The 15,558-nt window shown below is 43.9% G+C and overlaps 1 protein-coding gene across 1 annotated transcript in view; it reads right to left on the bottom strand.

Moving 5' to 3' along the window:
* Window positions 1-15,558, bottom strand: part of LOC124798680 (mRNA cap guanine-N7 methyltransferase-like) — a 150,384-nt gene that overhangs the window by 70,135 nt on the left and 64,691 nt on the right. The window lies entirely within an intron of this gene.

Here is a 15,558-nt window from a genome sequence, read left to right on the forward strand (position 1 = left end):
CAGACGCTTTAAAATGTGTTTCCTGCATACAGAAGCACACTGTGCTAGGAGCTTCAGTTCCTCCTTGTGTGTCCTCAACACATTAACATTCCACTGGAGGACATGAGACATTTATCAAGGGGGTTTCACTTTGACGCTGTCTTTCAGCGTGGGAGAGGAGCCACCGTATGAAGAGGCTCAGCTTTGGTGCAAGATGCATGCCCCAGTCTGAGCAGGGAGCTCCCCAACAGCAGCAACCACAGCCTTGTCAGAAGTCCTGGATGGAGGTATGGGCTTAGAAATAGCTGCAGCATCAAAATAACTGCAGCAGAACAAGTGCATTGGAAGATGCAGGTACTAGTGCTGACACTGGCAACTTCCATTTGTATAGCAGCATCAGTATGAGGGACTGGCTGTTTAAGAACATATGCAAAGGAGGTAGCAAATGTTAGGGGCTGCACGGGCTTATAGATCTTTTTGGTTTCTCAATACAAGATATGTTTCGTTGGTTTTATTTCCTGTTTCTTTGTTTCTTCAACGAAGACACTGCAGTCCCTACTCCAGGCAGGGTGATCACTGTAGCAGTTGACACACTACACAGCAGATGAACAATTGACTCCTTCACGAACAGCCTTCCCACATATGCCCCAGTGGCTTCTCCTTTATCTGACAGCAGTGTGCCCAAAGTACTGGCACTTAGAACAGCACATTGGCTTCGGGAAACAAGGCCACACACTGAGGTGAAGGAAATGTGCCTTGATATGCTCTGGAAGTTTCATGCTATTCAATGCCAGTATAAGAGGGTCCAATTTCACTAGATCGCCATACACCCTTTTCATTATATTTTGTACATCAAAAATGCATTCTTGGGCACACTCATTTTTCAATTCTTCTTTGGGAATGTCAAAGAAACACATTTCCTGTAGTTCAACACGTTGTGCAGTTCTGTCTCTATTGCTTATTCTCTAAGACATTTTGCTTTTTGGAGGTTAACTGCTTACTGGGAATTAGAAGTTTCCACTAATGATGCACCATTTCACAAGTGGTTTCACCAACTTTAAAGAACCACGGATTCCCTCCAAGCCCTTTTGGATATAGAAAGGAGAATGGCAAAATCTTTTCAGAACTACCCTCTTTCCGCCTGAAGATGAAAAACGCATTCTGGGCAGCAGTATGTGTTCTGTTACTATAAATACCACCACTCTGAGTAAGTCCAGAATCAGGAGGACTGGCAACACAAACCCCCTTGTTCGATTGGGTGTTTTTACCTACCAGCAATCCACCTTTTCCACTGGGAGAAGGCAGAGGGAACTTCAAAGGTTCCATACCAGTACCACAAGCAGCTAGGGAAATGAAAGTCCATCGAGACACGAGCCCCGCATGCCTAGGTAAGCCTTATATAACTGAGGTGCGGCAGGTTCCACAGAGGCTGACTGCGAATGACTATTCCACCTCAACAGCCAGGCATCTTGGCGCGCAGCACACCTTAAGATTGAGAGTTTTTTTTTATGGAGGTTTTTATCATCCTCATTTTATTTCCCTGTGGCACAACATTCCACCGCCGCATGGTAGCCACTGAAGCATGCTCAGAGCTTATAGTGACAGAAGACTGGCAGTGCTTACCAGTCCCCAGTTCAGGAACCCTGGGCTCGCCAAGCCCATAATCAGCCAATTAATGCTGAGCCCCTGATGGGAGGTTGGTTACTAAATTTATATTTTTACTTTTATCTTTTACTGAAATGTATTAGGTTGAAATAATAATAATAATAATAATAATAATAATAATCTTTCCTTTCTCAGATGTTATGTCTGGTTAAAAATGGAAAGTGACGTGGACCTTGATCAAGCGTCACTTCCTTTTAACTGTATGGTATATGTTACATTGCATTTAGGAACTTTCGGGTAATTGAACATGTATCAATAATTACAGATTTCTGTAGTTGTATATATATATATATGTTTGGATGTAGCTGTATTGCGTTGATGTACTGGTGGATATTGTGTGGTATGACTCCTGTAATTGATAGTACAATTGGTATAATGTCAACTTTATCCTGATGCCACATGTCCTTGACTTCCTCAGCCAGTTGGCTGTATTTTTCAATTTTTTTCTCCTGTTTTCTTCTGTATATTTGTTGTATTGGGTATGGTATTTCAATTAGTTGTGTTAATTTCATCTTTTTATTGGTGAGTATGATGTCAGGTTTGTTATGTGGTGTTGTTTTATCTGTTATAATGGTTCTGTTCCAGTATAATTTGTATTCATCATTCTCCAGTACTTTTGTGGTGCATACTTGTATGTGAGAACGTGTTGTTTTATAAGTTTATGTTGTAAGGCAAGCTGTTGATGTATTATTTTTGCTACATTGTCATGTCTTCTGGTGTATTCTGTATTTGCTAGTATTGTATATCCGCTTGTGATGTGATCTACTGTTTCTATTTGTTGTTTGCAAAGTCTGCATTTATCTGTTGTGGTATTGGGATCTTTAATAATATGCTTGCAGTAATATCTGGTGTTTATTGTTTGATCCTGCATTGCAATCATGAATTCTTCCGTCTCATTGTATATATTGCCTTTTCTTAGCCGTGTGTTGGATGCGTCTTGATCGATGTGTGGCTGTGTTAGGTGATAAGGGTGCTTGCCATGTAGTGTTTTCTTTTTCCAATTTACTTTCTTCGCATCTGTTGATGTTATGTGAGCTAAAGGGTTGTAGAAGTGGTTATGAAATTGTAATGGTGTAGCCAATGTATTTATATGAGTGATTGCTTTGTGTATTTTGCTAGTTTCTGCTTGTTCTATAAAGAATTTTCTTAAGTTGTCTACCTGTCCATAATGTAGGTTTTTTATGTCGATAAATCCCCTTCCTCCTTCCTTTCTGCTTAATGTGAATCTTTCTGTTGCTGAATGTATGTGATGTATTCTATATTTGTGGCATTGTGGTCGTGTAGGTGTACTGAGTGCTTCTAGTTCTGTGTTACTCCATTTCAGTACTCCAAATGAACTTGTCAATATTGGTATAGCATAAGTATTTATAGCTTTTGTCTTGTTTCTTGCTGTCAATTCTGTTTTCAGCATTTTTGTTAGTCTTTGTCTATATTTTTCTTTTAGTTCTTCTTTAATATTTGTACTATCTATTCCTGTTTTTTGTCTGTATCCTAGATATTTATAGGCGTATGTTTTTTCCATCACTTCTACGCAGTCACTGTGGTTATCCAATATGTAATCTTCTTGTTTAGTGCGTTTTCCCTTGACTATGCTATTTTTCTTACATTTGTCTGTTCCAAAAGCCATATTTATATCATTGCTGAATACTTCTGTTATCTTTAGTAACTGGTTGAGTTGTTGATTTGTTGCTGCCAGTAGTTTTAGATCATCCATGTATAGTAAATGTGTGATTTTGTGTTGGTATCTTCCAGTAATATTATATCCATAATTTGTATTATTTAGCATGTTGGATAGTGGGTTCAGAGCAAGGCAGAACCAGAAAAGACTTAATGAGTCTCCTTGGTATATTCCACACTTAATCTGTATTGGCTGTGGTATGATGATATTTGAATTTGGATATTAAGTGTGGTTTTCCAATTTTTCATTATTATGTTTAGGAACTGTATCAATTTAGGATCTACTTTGTGTATTTCCAATATTTGTAGTAACCATGAGTGGGGTACACTATCAAAAGCTTTTTTGTAATCAATGTATGCATAGTGTAGCGACCTTTGTTTGGTTTTAGCTTGATATGTCACCTCTGCATCTATTATCAGTTGCTCTTTACATCCTTGTGCTCCTTTGAAGCAGCCTATTTGTTCTTGATTTATAATTTTGTTCTGTGTTGTATGTGTCATTAATTTCTGTGTAATGACTGAAGTTAATATTTTGTATATTGTTGGTAGGCATGTTATGGGGCGATATTTTGCTGGGTTTGCTGTGTCTGCTTGATCTTTAGGTTTCAGATAAGTCATTCCTTGTGTAAGAGTATCGGAGACTGTGTATGGGTCTGCAATGTAACTGTTAAATAATTTACTTAGATGTGAATGTGTTGAGGTGAACTTCTTTAGCCAGAAATTTGCTATTTTATCTTTTCCAGGGGCTTTCCAACTGTGCATAGAATTAATTGCTCGGGTGACTTTATGTTGCAAAATTATCACTTCAGGCATTTGTGGTATCATCTTGTAAGTGTCTGTTTCTGCTTGTATCCACCGTGCATGTCTGTTATGTTGTACCAGGTTTGACCATATGTTGCTCCAGAAGTGTTCCATGTCTGTTATGTTTGGTAGATTGTCTATTTTAATGTGTGTGTTATCTATTGTCTGGTAAAATTTCTTTTGGTTTGTGTTTAATGTTTGGTTTTGTTTCTTTCTATTTTCACTTTTTTTGTATCTTCTAAGTCGTTTGGCCAATGCTTGTAATTTCTGCTTCTTTTCATCTAATTTCTCTATTGCTTCTTGTTGTGAGATTTTACCTAACCTTTTTCGTTTTTGTCTGATATTTCATTTCTTATAAATTGTGTTAGCTGTCCGATGTCTCTTCTCAGTTTTTCTATTCTGATCTGTAGCCTGTGTTGCCATGCTGGTTTTGTGGGTTTCTTCTGTGTGTTGGTTGGTTCTTATCTCTGCCTAGTGTGTATATTTAGTGTAGTGAGTGCTCCTATATAAACCAGTAGTTGTAACTCTTCCATAGTTGTATTGTCATTTATTTTGTTGTGTATGATTGTGTTGATAGTTGTTGTTGTTGTTTCGACTTGTGGGTTATTTGGTGGTCTATGCAAGAATGGTCTAATGTCTGCATTTGTGTCTTTGTATTCTATAAACGTCAGCTGAAATTTTTCTTCTGTATCTAACGTGTGTCACTTCGTGTTCTATTTGTGCTTGTTCTGGTGGCTGTCTTAAGATTTCGTTTTCCTCCGATTGTTTAATTGATGCGTGTTGTTCTTTGTTTGTTTGCTCTAGGATGTTTGAGTCCATTACTGTATTTTCTTCTTCTTCTTCTTCTTCTTCTTCTGAGTGCACATTATTTTGTTCCAGTATTTGTTGTACTTGGTGTTTGATGTTTTCTAATTCTGACTGGGGTGTCCTGTTATTTTTGATTATTACACGGATCTGATCAGCTAGTCGTTGTTCTGTTAAAAACTTAATTCTGGGTATCTGGTAATAAATGTTGTGTATACTTGTGATTTGTATCCAGTTGTGTTGGTTCCTAAGTTTGTTGCTTGGTAATAACAGAACATGAGATGTTGGTTAACTTCATCTGACCATCTCATCCTCTGTCTCTGTTTTCCTTCTAGAGTGGTTGCAGGAAGCATATCCTGCAAAACACCTCTATTTGGATTTAAATCATTTTCCGTGTGGCTAGCAGTGTCGTTACCATTGTGGATGGGCATAGGGTTCAAGCGTCACCCCCCCGACCATGACAGCGCTTGTCCGAGGCTTCATTAGTTCTGTCCTGAACCAACTAACCACACTAAAAGGGGTTATTATTATTATTATAAGGAAGCGATCTAGGCAGGGGTTTTCATTCATTATACCAATGGATAGCACAGTTTCCTTAGACACGCTTTAAGTTACGCATCACACTGATAAGTTACACTACAGGAATAAAAATAAAGTCAAATGGCGGAGCATAAATACTGATTACCACAAGATCCTGTAGTTGGTCTACTTATATTCATAACCCATATAAATTAATTTTCAATGGATTGTTGAAAATCTGTAGGGTTTGCTGCTGACGAAGTTATTAATCTGGTGCTCATCCTTATGAGGGCTGCCCAGAAAGTAATGCACTGCATTTTTTTCTTCAACAATTCTTTGTTGAACGTAATGAGAATTACACATACGAAATAATGGTGTTTTATCTACACACCATATTTTTCTACATAATCTCCACGCCGTTCTACGGCCTTCCTCCAGCGCAAAACAAGGGCATGTATGTCCTGCCTGTGTCAATCCTTGTCCTGGTGGTGGAGCCAGTACTTCACTGTGTGAATCACCACCTCATCATCCTCAAAATGTCTTCCACAAATGGCATCCTTTAATGGCCCAAAAATAAGTGAAAGTCCAAGGGGGTAGATAAGGGCTGTTCTCTGCAGTAAGAAATTCAATGACTGCATGTTGCTTGTAATGTACATCACCTACAGTAGTAACACAATTCACGTTTCCGTCGCACTTCACCTAGTGTAGACCGGGAACTGTCTGCTAGACCTGCCCGATGTGAACTGACTGGGTCCGGCCCGTGCTGCCGGAGTTGTTGTTGTTGTTATGCCAGCAGAGGTCGCGTCCGAATTCTCGCGTGCCCTCTGGTGGACGGGACTCTACTTGCAGCAACTACCGTCCGTGACGCGCCGTGCCAATGTGCACCTCCCGCGATCTTTCTGGTGGCTACAGCACTCCTCCTCCTTCGGGGGGTGCAGCCACTGTGATCCACTGCGTCGGAAGGTGGAGCGTCGGGCCAGAGTGATGACCTCCACATCCATTGGATGGCCGGAGTCGAGGGGATCAGCCAACCCTCGAGCCGGAACCTTCGAATACGGCTGGAAGTGACCCACACGAAGAGGCCCCCGTCGTCCCACAACCGGAGCCCGGGACAGAACGAGTGACAAGCTGTCGAACGCCGGATCCTGTTTCACCTCGGGAGGGTCAAGACCCAGTGGCGGGGACGAAGGGGAAGGGACAACCCCAGGTGAACCAGCCTCCTGAGAAACCGGGCCTGCTAGGGGGGCCGACTCTCGCTGTGGCATCTCGAACGATGGTGATGCCGGTCCTGGAGCTACTGGAGGCTGCCAAGGCTGAGAACCATCGCAGTGCGGCAGAGTCACAGCGGGGAGAGGAGGTAACATCCCCTGTGAAACCAACACAGGTGTCGGCAATGGGGAAGCCGGTGTCCGAGAGATCGGAGGGTGGGTGCCCGAACGTGGACGTAGCTGATTTTGGTAACGACGTACCACCCGGTCCCCCGCCTGCAAGGTATAGAGCCGGCGGCCATGTCGGTGCAGGACCACCGCCGGTATCCAACGTGGATTGCGACCAAACCCACGGACCCAAACTGACGTACCCAGTGGAACGCCAGGCACTCATTTTTGTGAAGACTGGCGAGGACCAGGCTGGAGGAGGTGCAGCAGAGTCCTAGGTTGACGCCCATGGAGGAGCTCTGCGGGACTGCTTTCTCCCATTGGTGTGGTCCGGTACGCCGTCAAGAAAAACGTCAATGCTTCCTCCGCAGGAAATTCGTGTACATACTTTTTCATCTGCGTCTTAAATATGCGCACCATGCGCTCGGCTTCCCCATTCCATTGTGGATGGAAGGGGGGAGAGCAAACGTGCCGAATACCGGAGCGCCTACAAAAATCCTGGAAGGTCTGCGAAATAAACTGCGGTCCATTGTCCGAGACCAGGGTGATTGGCAGACCTTCCACAGAAAAGATTTTTGCTAGTGCCTGGATTGCAACTTCTGAAGTGGTTGAGGAGCAGCGAACCACATATGGGAATCGGGAATAAGCATCAATGACAATGAGCCAAAAGCCATTGAGAAACGGGCCCGCAAAATCGATGTGAACACGTTCCCATGCTTGGGTTGCCGGCGGCCATGAAGAGAACACTGCCCTGGGAGATGCTTGTTGGCTCGCACACTGGGAACAGGCGGCCACCAAGTGCTCAATTTCTCTGTCAATACCGGGCCAGTACATATGTCTGCGAGCCAAGGTTTTAGTACGGGAAACACCCCAGTGCCCTGCATGTAATAACGTGAGGACCTCCCTTCGTAAACCTGCAGGAACAACCACGCGATGAGCTGTATCATCGGTAGCCAGAAGGAGAACTCCTTCCAAGACCGAGAGGCGGTCTCGTAGAAGGAAATAATTACGAAGAGGGTCCGAGGCCCGGCCCGGAGGGCGGGAAGACCACTCCTGCTGAATGAGGCGAACTACTTGCCAGAGAACCGGGTCAGCCGCCGTTTCCCTGGTGACTCGAGAACTAGTGATTGGGAAGCCATCAACCGCTTGGCGGGACGCCACATCCAAATGAAAACACATAATCTCCTCTCGATCGAACGTAGGATCTGGGCCCACCGGAAGACGGGAAAGAGCGTCGGCGTTGGCATGCTGTCCTGTAGGGCGAAAATGAATGTCATAATGGTACTTAGAGAGGAACAAGGCCCAGCGCTGTAGTCTGTGGGCCGCCCTATCCGGAATCTGAGAGGCGGGGCCAAATAACGATATTAACAGTTTATGGTCAGTGATTAACTGAAACTTCGTGCCATACAGGAAAGGGTGAAACTTGGTAACAGCGTAGACAATGGCCAAAGCCTCTTTTTCCACCTGGGAGTAATGGGCCTGCGCGGGACTAAGCGTTTTAGATGCAAACGCCAGTGGTTGCTTGGAACCATCTGCGTTGCGATGGGCCAGGACCGCCCGCACCCCATACTGCGAAGCGTCTGTAGCCAAGACCAACGGCTTATGGGGATCAAAAGTAGCCAAACAAGGGGCTGACGTGAGGAGGCCCTTCAACGAGGTGAACGCTCGCTCGCATGCAGGCGACCAATCAAAAGGAACACCCTTGTGCAGAAGGCAGTACAGGGGGTGGGCTATAGTGGAAGCCCTGGGAATGAACCGGTGGTAATAGGCTATCTTGCCTAAAAAAGCTTGTAACTCTTTCAGCAAAGCGGGCCGAGGAAGGTTGACGATACCTTGGACCAAACTTCCTAGTGGCTGGATGCCGTGCCGAGATATGGTGTAGCCCACATACTCAATGGACGGTTGGAAGAAGGTTGACTTATGCAGGTTGCAACGCAAGCCCACAGACCTGAATTTGAGAAAGAGGGTGCGAAGGTTGTGCAAGTGTTCCTTCGTGCTGCGGCCTGTGACAATTATGTCATCCAGGTAATTAATACAATGAGGGATTGTCGACGTGACATGCTCAAGATAACGCTGGAATATCGCCGGGGCACTGGACATTCCAAAGGCCAACCGCTGGTATTGGTAAAGGCCAAACGGAGTGTTGATGACCGCAAGCTGTTTGGAGTCCTCATCAAGTGGTATCTGATGATAAGCCTCCGACAGATCGATTTTTGAAAAATATTGGCCTCCCGCAACAGCGGAGAACAATTCATCAGCACAAGGCAAAGGATAGGTGTCCACCACCAACTGTGAATTAATGGTGGCCTTGAAATCGCCACAAAGACGTAATTTTCCCGAGGGCTTCCTTACAATAACGAGGGGCGAAGCCCACTCACTGGAAGAAATGGGAAGAACGACCCCTAGGGCTGTCAGCCGGTCTAGCTCTTCCTTTACTGGAGGGCGGAGAGCCAAGGGGATCTGCCTCGCGTGTAAAAAACGCGGGCGAGCCGACGCCTTCAACGTTAAGTGAGCTTCAAAATCGGAAACACGCCCCAGGCCCTCTTCAAAAATATCTGGAAAGTCTGAGATCAAAGATTCCAATGATTGATAGGGAACGTCTTCGGAGACCAACTGTATGGTGTCAGCAATAGAAAAACCGAAAGCTTGAAAGGCATCCAGGCCAAAAAGGTTAGCGGAGCTCGCATCACTGACAACAATAAAAGTAATAGGCCGAGTGCCTGATTTGTAAGTCACGTCGGTAGTGAATTGACCCAACAGGAGAATGAACTGTTTACCATAACCGCGTAGAAGCCGGTAAACTGGCGCCAACGGGGGCGATCCAAGGTCGGAATAAGTTTCTGCATTCAACAACGAAACTGCCACGCCCGTATCTACTTGCAGTTGTAATCGGCGCGACCGAACCGACACCTCGATAAAGAGTTTGCGTGCCGATGCGTCGGGAGCCTGGCCCGATGAAACTTCCTGAATGTCAACGTCCATGTCCGCTGTACCTGCTTCCTTCGATTCTTTTGAGGCTGAGGGGCAAACTTTAGCAATGTGACCTTTTTTATTACATTTGCGACAAACGGCCCAACGCTGGGGGCACTCTGACCGATCATGATGTATATAGCACGACGCACAGGATGGCAACAGGGGCCGGCGGCCGGAATTTTGTTTACGTGCCCTGCGGGAGCGGCCATAACGGCCGGACTGTACCGCTCGCACGTCGTCGACCCCGGACACAACGGACGCGGCCGCGCCGCCCTGAACCTCCGTGACATCGCACCACACTCCCAGCTGTTGGCCTGCTGCGTGAGAGACTTCATACGATTGAGCAATGGACAGGACTTCCTCGAGGGAAGGGTCTTCTAACTGCAGGGCCCGTTGCCGGACCTCCCTATCAGGGGCCGAACGAACAATGACGTCGCGTACCGTAACGTGGGCATACGACTCTCATGACTGCTCCGTGACAAAATGACACTTGCGACTAAGACTGTGCAGGGTAGCTGCCCACGCCCGGTAAGACTGATGGGGCTGTTTCTTGCATTGATAGAACTCGACCCTAGCCGCCACAACATGCGTGCGGCGGCGATAATATGAAGACAGCAAGGAACACAATGCATCAAAAGACAAGGACGAGGGTTCCTGCAATGGCGCTAGCTGCCGCAAAACGTGATACAGCGAGGGAGATATCCAAGACAAGAAGAGAGCACGACATACCTCCGCATCGGCAACATGAAACGCCTGGAAATGCTGCCGAAGGCGGTGTTCATATGCGTCCCAATCCTCCGCCGTCTCATCATACGGGGGAAAGGGAGGAGGGAACTGCGCCGGAGCAGACGGCGTGGAGAGCAACGCCGGAAGCACTTGTTTCATGGTGGCCATGAGCTCAGTCTGCTGCGCAACCAAAACCCGCACCAAATCCTCCATGCCGTGGAGAAGCTGCGAAACCGGAACAACGACGCAACACGCGAAAGAACGACCCTACTCGTCGCCAATTGTGTAGTAACACGATTCACGTTTCCGTCGCACTTCACCTAGTGTAGACTGGGAACTGTCTGCTAGACCTGCCCGATGTGAACTGATTGGGTCCGGCCCGTGCTGCCGGAGTTGTTGTTGTTGTTGTTGTTGTTATGCCGGCAGAGGTCGCGTCCGAATTCTCGCGTGCCCTCTGGTGGACGGGACTCTACTTGCAGCAACTACCGTCCGTGACGCACCGTGCCAATGTGCGCCTCCCGCGATCTTTCTGGTGGCTACAGCACCTACAGACACCATTTTGAAACTGTCCTGCAGCTACACTATATGATTGAAGTGATGGAAACTTTGAGTGCTCACTAAGGAGACTTCAAATAATAAGTACGTAATGTTCTGCATTTGTAGGATTGTTTTTGGTTGAGGGGGGGAAAAATAATAATTCGGTGCATTTCTTTCTGGGAAACCCTCATACACTACTCTCAATAAAGAAAGTTTTAATCTTAAAGACTCATATTATGCAATTTTCAAGAAATAAATGTTACTTTCAATTTGGACAGTACACCCCTTAAATCTTTTGGTGAAACTGCTGTCATTTCATTTCAAATAAAGATTACCTCCTGATTTCAGAAAAGAAAGATTAACGGTGATTCACTAAATAAAAACCATCTGTAACATTTGAGGTACTGAGTGGCCAACGCGGGATAAGCGCACTTTTTGAAAAATGTGAGTTAGGCACAGAAACTATAGTTAAAGTACATAACTATGTTGTGGCCAAGGAATATAAGTGAGAGCTTGACAGGTGCTGATATCTAATGGCAGCAAGGTGATGTGCTGGGGAGGGGGATGCATGATATCCTTGGAAGCCAACAGGTGCAAAGCTTCATTTGGAAGCAAACAGGGACATGTACACCATTTAATTCCATTGGCTTCTAACAAAACACTTGTTTCATGAAGTGTTGCAGTGATATTTCGTCAATGTTGTGGTATTCACCTTAAAAAAAGTTTATGTCTGTTTAGCTCACTGAACTACAAATGAACACAGAAGGGAACACAAAGCACTTTTGTTGCTGTATTTTAGAAAAAAAAAAAAGGTATTGGGATGAGTAATAAGAAGTTAAAATGGAAGTAATGAATAATTTTTCCAGTAAATGTAACCTGTACTTTGATTGTAAGTGATAATGGTCTTTTTAGGTGGACATACAAATTTAATGTCATTTAATAAATACAAAAATTTGCAACTTTACTTAAGATTTTTGTTATATCCAGACATTTACAACAATAAAGCACATGTACCTGGTGATGAGGTATTGAATGAATAAAGAAGTAAACAAAGACAATTGGGTTTTGGTTGGCGGTTCCAACTGTTTTGGATGACAATAAGAACTAGTAGTCGAAAGTACCAAACTAGCTATTAGGACCTAATGTAATAGTGACTGTTAATGTAACAAGAGTGACCTTAACCTATCTGGTTTGTTTTATTGTGGGTGAAGGGATAATCAAGGAGACAACGTCAGTGTCAGACTATACTTATTCTTCCAAATCCAAAATAGATCACTTTTCCAGGACAAGAGACTCCAGGGAAAAGTTCAAAAGAAAACACTTGTGGAAGGAAGAAAAGCACAAGAAAATAGAAACTTTAGAAAGAGCATACTGCCAGGAAAGGAAAGTTTCATGCAGCCAAAACAGTGAAAAGTCATCTTTGTGAATGTAGATTCATGTGCACCATGAAAGTAGCTCAAATGGCCCAGCCATCTTCGTGAATGTAGATTCATGTGCACCATAAAAGTACCTCAAATGAACCAGCAAGAGATTTCTGGTGATTACCGAAAATTGGGCAATCATAATTTACAAACTTCTTTTATATATTCTTCAGTCACACTGAAAGACCCAGAGAGCATTAAAAAAGGAGACAAGGTAAAAGACAGAAAATTAAGTTCAGAGTCCAGCCTATGTAGTGCAATAGTTTGAAAAGAATTGTTTTGCTTAACTTTGGACGAACCTAACAAGAGAATTGACAATGTTTTATTGAAAAAAAGTCAAAAGACATAACCAGTGTTTCACCTAAAGAGTAGAGATTGAAGAAAGAGCCAACCAACAAGTTCCACAGGAAAGAATTGATTTACTAAAAGAACACATCAACAGTTTCCCTAAGAATATCATCACTATACCAGAGCAAGGAATGGAGACTCATCTGAGGAAAGCAGACAAAAGGTAATGTTGTTGATCATTTTAGAGATTATCAGGCTACTGCAGTTATATGTTTTGATTTATATAAGACTCTCCCAACTACAGTACTCAAGCGTTTTATTGCAGACAGTTGTGGACATACAATTTCTGCGTGCCAGATTTAAGAAGTTCTACTGTCACAATGTTCATGTGGCATGAAGGTCACGCGGGGCAAGGCAGCTAGGAAATTGCATACTGAGGAGGACACAATAAGAATTATAATCATTAGGTTTTCATCTTTTGTAGCCAAAGCCCAGATTGAGTGAGATGATAATGGTGTCTTGGTCAAGAGAAGGCCTGACGGCACCCTAGATCATGGGGTGTATCGGAAGACAACGCACACTGATCTGTATTTGCACGCAGACAGCTGCCACCACCCTTCACAGAGGAATGGCGTACTTAAAACTCTAGTACATAGGGCGCGCACTATCTCTGACGCAGAGTGTCTACGTGGCAGATTCAATGTGCTCTCCGCCCAACCACTGCATCACAACCTGTGGAGATGGATGAAATCACGAGGGAGGAGGTAGGCACTGCGTTTATCTCATATACAGGCGCACTCTCGGGGAAAATCGCCCGCATTTTGAAGAAACACCGGGTTCGAGCTGTGTTTTGTCCTCCGAATAAAACTCGTGCACTGGTGGGGAGCGCCAGAGATGACCTCGGTTTGAGGAAGGCCGGCGTGTACCAGATTCCGTGTCAATGTGGCAAGTCGTATATTGGTCAGACGATGCGTACCGTCGAGGATCGATGCCATGAACACCAGAGGCACACTCGACTGATGTATCCGAGCAAGTCGGCGGTCGCTGAACATTGTTTCTCGGAAAATCACGCTATGGAGTATGAACGCACGAGGATTCTGGTACAGACGTAGAGATACTGGGACAGCGTTGTTAGAGGGGCCATCGAAATTCGCACCAATGATGACCTCATAAACCGTGACTGTGGCTATAATCTTAGCAAGGCTTGGGAACCAGCGATTGGGTTAATCAAGAGTAAATCGAGGAAATGTATAGTTGTGACGACCACGGCGGACAGAGCCATCACACCGACGTCACCTCAGACGCCGTCGCAATCTGTTCCACCGCGCGACCGTGGCGCGGGGCGCAGACGGCGGAGTGAGCGCGCCGCGGGCGGAGGGTATTTAAATCGGCCGCCACCGCTACCGAACCCAGTTCCCCCTGAGCAGCCATAGTGTACGGATCTCCGTGCCGGCACGTTCACAGGAGCTCAGTCCATCAGTTCACCTGATGATGGCGACATGTATGATCGCCGAAATATTGTGCCCGTTGGACACTGTAGACCGGCAGTACACCCGTGGATATTTTGATTATCAAATACGCCGGGAGAAACTCAAGAATCACATTTTTGTTTATGATATACTAAAGTTTTAGGTATTTTTTTACAATATATTGCTGTGACAATGCCTTTCCGTTCTTGTATTATTATTTTAATAATACAGTAAGAATTTTCTAAAACACATTTATGAGCTGAATATTTCCTTTTTCAATTCAATTTTTTGCTTGGAGGCCAATGGAGGTAAGTGCAACACCCTATCAAAAATGTTGCAAGAATAACAATATCATTGGTTGAATACTGTTACATTTTTGCAAAGAGCTGAACCACCTTAGTGATAAAAGAAACAAAGTTGTAGAACGAAACATTTATCCAGTACCTATTATAACCTGTAAACTTTGACTTTAATTTTTTCAGAATTTAAAAAGTGTCTCATCTCTTAACCTTTTGAGACCTCAATTGCTGTCAACATATAGATAAATTAATTAACAAGCTCAGCTCAACATGCGTTGCATTCTCCCTCTGTGATGACTAAGATAAAATGCTAACTATTCCATACTTTCAAAACGTTTTATCTTATGGAATTATCTTCCAGATAAATGAAACTAAGCTACATTCAGCAATAGATAGAAGTATGAATACTAAGCAAAACAGACTACTGTACATCTTGCAGAGACCTATGAATGTTACTGTTATTCATACCCACACTTCGCAGAATATTTACTCCTTATTGGTATTTACTGCTAATAATAAAAATCAGTTCCAATTGCATTGAGATTTGTAACAACACAATACGAAAAATGATTTCCATTTCGATTTTATGTCCTCCTCTATGGTTTAGTGTGGCACAGTATACTGCTCCAACTGTTTTTCAACATGCTCCCATCTGACAAAGCAAGACACTGAAAGTTTCTATAAATTAATAAAAGTATCTTACTGCTCTTTCCTTCTGTAAATTATATGATTACATATATTCAAGAACTGAAGATTCCTGTTGGCTGCATTCTAAGTAGCAATGTTGTTATTTCTATGATACACAAAGATAACAATGATTCTTAGATAAAGATCAATGTTGCATATTAAACTAGTGACATGAGATAAACTGTATCTGTTTTGTTTTCACTGAAGTACAACTTCCCTGCTGGTTTTCTTACATAGTACTTAGCTTTGCAACGTACAAATACTTCACAAGAGCTTAATTACTACAGTTTCTAACAGACGCTTCACTTTGTTAATTTATGTCCTCAGTTGTTCCTCA

This window comes from Schistocerca piceifrons, chromosome 5 (assembly GCF_021461385.2).
Source record: "Schistocerca piceifrons isolate TAMUIC-IGC-003096 chromosome 5, iqSchPice1.1, whole genome shotgun sequence".
In the NCBI taxonomy this organism is placed as follows: Eukaryota; Metazoa; Arthropoda; class Insecta; order Orthoptera; family Acrididae; genus Schistocerca; species Schistocerca piceifrons.